Raw genomic sequence first — 5,334 nt, 5'->3', positions numbered from 1 at the left:
CTAAAGTTACCTGGGGTTTTTCTTGGTACTTGAACTTTCTGTCCACCCCTAAATTCTGAAACCACTGATGCTTTCTATCCGTATAGTTGTACATTTTCAAGAATATATTATTATTGGGATATGTGACACTTGATCTCTCGATCTACTGATTTTTTTACTGATAGAACACATTTGTAATCCATCTATATTTTTGTTTGTAACAACAGCACAATCTTTTTTTATTGATAACCAATCTCTCATTAAATGGACAAGCCAAAATCTCTGTTCATTTGCTTGTTGAAAAATGTGTGGGTTATTTCCAGTTCGTAGTTTACAATTATAGCTGTTAAATATATTTTCATTTCTCTTGGACAAATAAGTAGGCATAGAATTCCTGGGTCACAATTCCTGGGGACGTAATGTCGTATATGTTGAACTGATAATTGAAAGACTGACAGTTCAAATCCATCACCTATTCCTTGAGAAGCAATCTGCTTCTGTTAAGGAAATGTGATAGAGGGTCACTATGATGTGGGATCAACTCGAAGTTTGGGTTTCGGGTATGATGAGTATAGCTGTGATTAGGTAAGAAGCTGGCCAACTATTTTCCATCCTGTGCTATTTTACTACTTCCACTGGCAATGTACGAGAGTTCCATTTGCTATGCACATTAATTGGCTACTGTCTGATTTAAGATATCTTTCTAGTGTTGTTGTTGTTGTTGTTATTATGTGCCATCGAGTCACTTGCAACTCATAGTGACCCTGTGTATAAGAGCCCTAAATGCCGTTCTATCCTGTGCCAACCTCAAACACATTCATTCCCACCACTCCACTCACAGAATCGATCTATCTCATTGAGGCTTTTCCTCTCCTGTGCCGTCCCTCCACTCTCCCAACATGATGTTCCTGTCCAAGGACCAGTCCTTCCTTGCAACATGCCCAAAGTATGTCAAACGAAGCTTCAGCATCCTTGACTCCGAGGAGCATTCCAGCCTCACTCTCTCCAGGGCAAACCTATCAGTCCATGTATATTTAACACTCTTCTCCAGCACCACAGCTCAAAGGCATCAATTCTCTTTCTATCATCCCTATTCATTGTCCAACTCTCCAATGTACAACACATAGTTGTGAAGACTATAGCCTGGATCAGGCACACCTTAGTATCCAGCCTGACGTCGTTGCTCTTCAGTACTCTTGAGAGGTCCCTCACAGCTGACTTTCCCAATGAAATTCATCTCCTGATTTCCTGGCTCCTGTTACCAAGAGTGTTGACTGTGAATGTGTATTATCTCACATGATTTTAATCTGCAACTTCCTGATGATTAATGAAAGTGAACATTTTTTCCTGTGCTTATTTGAGATAGATACAATGGTTCTTAACAGATTTTACTTTTTATTTATTTGATGTTTGAATTATTAAATTATGGAAGTTCTTAAAATATTGTAGATATAGCTACTTTTTTAGGTAAATAACTCTCAAATATCTTCTCCCTCCCTTAGTTTGATTTTTGTATTCCTAACTGTATCATTTACAGGGGAAAAAACCACAACTATTACATTTTTAAAAATGTTTTATCTTGTGGCTTAGGCTTTTGGGGTTGTCTCCAGTACCTTTTAACTATAGGACCATGGTTGATGGTGATTAAGAACTTGGCTGGTTAAAAAAAGGGTAGACAGTTCAGCCTACTAACAGCTGTTTGGCACAGGAAAGATGTGGCGGGGGCACTGCGCTTCCATAAAGATTTACAGCCTAGGAAACCTATGAGGCAATTCTATTCTGTCCTACACAGTCAGCATGAGTTGGAATCGACTTGATAGACCTGAGTTAGCATTTAGTTAGCTCACTATAAGTGAATAACTGAATAAGCTCACTCAGTGCAGACTAACCACATCACAGGCAGGAAATAGTACAAACAGCAGAAAGTAGTTTAAGAGTTCAGGAGCCAACGATATCACTTAGGAAGAGAGAGTTTTGCAATGTTGCTAACAGTTTTCCTATAAACTGCTGCTGACTCCTGACTTTTCTTAGTATTGAGATATATTGTTAATGCTTCAAGATTTGGCTTGAGCACATAAACTTTAGGAAATGTATCTATGTGTGGCCAGTGATCCCTAAACCAAAAGATTAGTGATATGAGAAAGAAATGTTCCTAAACTCTCAATCTGTGCCTCCCGCTGCCTCCTCATTTCATAATGCCAGTATATATTCATCTGTTTTCTTTTTTCTTCTCAATTCTTTAAGGTTTGGACTCACCTCTTTGGTTTCCTTTGTTTTACTCTGTGGTATACTGGAACCAAATTATCTGTTTATTTTACATACAGCTCTAATCCTCTTGATGACACTGAGATCTGTGTTCTTACTTATTTTGTATTTTTTTTTTTTGGTGGACTAAATGGTTTGCCCAATTTAAAATAGGTAAGTAAATGTCTTATTAGAAAATTACTATATAGAATTAGTAAGGAATACCAGAACAATGTCTACTTGTGCTTTATTGATGATGCAAAGGCATTTGACTATTTGTATCATAACAAATTATATCTTGTGTTGAGAAGAATGGGAATCCCAGAACACTTAGTTGTGCTTATGTGAAACCTTCACTTAGAACAAAAGGCTACTACAAAGAGCAAGGAAACTTACATAGCTTAAAATTAAGAAAGATAAGGCTCAAGGTTGTGTCATTTCTCCACACATGTTCACTATATGCTGAGCAACTTATTCAAGAAACCAGATTCTATGAAGAAAAACATTGCATCAGGATTGATTGTCTTATCAACAGCCTATGTTATGCAGATGATACAACCTTATTAGATTAAAGTGAGGAAGACTTGAAGCACTTTTTGCAAAAGATCAATTAATACAGTCTGTATGGTTCAAAAATCGGGAAAGGTGTACATCTGTGATGCATCTAATCTTCATACTTTTTCAATCTATATGTGAAATAAAAGTTCTTTCTGCTAAGAAAACAAGCAGGTCTGTCCTGGAGAGGCTGCTCCTTAGAAGCAAGCATTTTGAAGTTCTGTCTGACATACTTTGTGCATGTTGGAAGGAGGGACAAGTCTTTGGAGAGGGGCATCACACTTGGAAGAATAGAGGGACAGTGCAAGAGAGGAAGACTCTCGATGAAATGACTCAGTGATTAACGGGAATATGTGTATCAGAGATGATCAAATTGGCTCAGGATAGAGCAGGTTTCGGAGCTGTTTACACAGGGTCACTATGAATCTGGGTCGACTGGATGGCACATCACAGTAACAAGAGTTCACACATATCCCTATACTCTTGCACCTTCTTATATTGTGGCTCACAGATTTTACTGGTCTGTTTCTGGGTCACTTCATCCCTTGCAATAGACATAAAAAACTCACAGGCAAAACTTACTATTGTGGAAATTATATGTGGAGTTGTTGTTGTTGTTGTTGTTATGTGCTGTCGAGTTCCCTGCAACTCATAGTGAACATGTGTACAACAGCCTAAAAATCCTGTGCCAATATTATTGTCTCTGACACACCTACCCCCCAGTACCCAGTCACTGAATCAACCCATCTTCCTCTCCTGCACTGTCCCTCCACGCTCCCAAGCATGACGACCCTCTCCAAGGACTGCTCGCTCCTTGCAGCATGTCCGAAGTATATCAGACGAAGCTTCAGAATCTTTGCCTCCAAGGAGCATCCTGGTTTAACCCTCTCTCGGATGAACCTGTTTGTTTCTTCTAGCATTCAGTTTTGTTCTCCAGCACCACAGCTCAAAAGCATCAATTCTCCTTCTATCATCCCTCTTCATTGTCCAGCTCTCTGATGCATAGCAGGTGATTGCAAAGACCACAGCCTGTGTCAGGTGCACCTTAGTCTCCAGGCTGATATCCTTGCTCTTTGGTTCTTTGGAGAGGTCTATAACAGCAGACTTTCCTAACATAGGATACAATTCTGTTTGGTAGCCTTCGGCATATGACACTTTAGTAAGGACAGCTTCTTGATTAGGCTCACAGGTCCTCGGACATTCAGCCTTTCGGGTCCTGTTCTTAGCTCTGGGTCAACTTTAGAGCGTTATCTTAGTACTGTCAGTTATAGCATCTACCCTCCATCTGTCCCCCAGGAATCCTAGGCAAAGAAAGGTCTTTGGCTCTGGCCCCCTACTATGTTTACAGTTCTAGTTTAGCTGTATGATGTCAATCTAGGGTTCTCCACCACCTCTGTTGTTACTCTACTCTCCAATTCTTTTCTCTTTATGCTAACAAAGGTCTTGTTTTCTGCCTCCGAAATGTCTCAATTTAAGCTTTACCAGGAGGACAAAACTGATCAGTCTGCATGTTAGTATCATTGTTGTTGTTGTTAAGGAATATCAAGTTACCTGTGACTCATAGTGACCGCATGTACAGGAACTCTGAACCTGGTCCTACCCTGACCCAGTCCCATTGACTTTGACACATCTATCTCTATTATCTTGGTTACTATGCTAATCCATCTCATCTGGGGTATCTCTCTCTTGTGCTGTACCTCCACCCTTTCAAGCGTGATGCCCTCTCTAAGGACTGGTTGCTCCTGGCCACATGCCCAAAGTATGTGAGATGAAGCTTCAAAATCCTAGCTTCCAAGAAGAAACTTGTCTTCACCTTCTCCAAGACAGACTTGTTAGTTCTCTTTGCATTCCGTGGTATGTTCAGGATTCTTCTTCAGCACCACAACACGAAGGCATCAATTCTTCTTTTCTCATCCTTTGTCATTGTCTAACTCTCTGATGCATAGCAAGCAATTACAAAGACCTTGGTCTGCTATACATACCTCATTTACATGTTCCCAAGCAAAAGTTGCTTTTTGCCTTATATATATTACTAGCTAGCTACCTAATCCCCTTGATGAGGCTACAAACATCTCAGATGGGAAAGCTCTTTCTATGTCATTTATAACCTCTGAAAACTTACTGGAAGGTCAACTATGAGTCTGTTCTGACTCAAATGCAGTGAGAGAGAGATACCTAATTATATGGTAGGAGTTAAAGCCAATAGCTGGGGAAGTCATATGAAACCACAATGGTAATTCTGAGGCTGAAGTTTATTGTTGTTATGTGACTTTGAGACACCTGTGACCTATAGTGATCCTATGTATAAGAGCTGTATAGTCAGCCCTGTCCTGCCCAGTCTCACTAATTCTGACACACTGTTCCCATTGTTCCCGTTACTGTATCAATCCATCTCATCCGGCTTTTCCTCTCCTGTGCTGTCCCCTCCACCCTTCTGAGCATGATGTCCTTCTCCAGGGACTGGCCCCTCCTTGCCATGTGCCCAAACTATGTGAAACAGAGCTTCAAAATCCTAGCATCCAAGGAGAAATTTGGTTTCACCTTCTCCAAGACAGA

The sequence above is a fragment of the Elephantulus edwardii genome, unplaced genomic scaffold (genome assembly GCF_000299155.1).
Source record: "Elephantulus edwardii isolate Elephantulus edwardi_28Jun2011 unplaced genomic scaffold, EleEdw1.0 scaffold00076, whole genome shotgun sequence".
Lineage (NCBI taxonomy): Eukaryota > Metazoa > Chordata > Mammalia > Macroscelidea > Macroscelididae > Elephantulus > Elephantulus edwardii.
Note: the sequence above shows the minus strand (reverse complement) of the source record.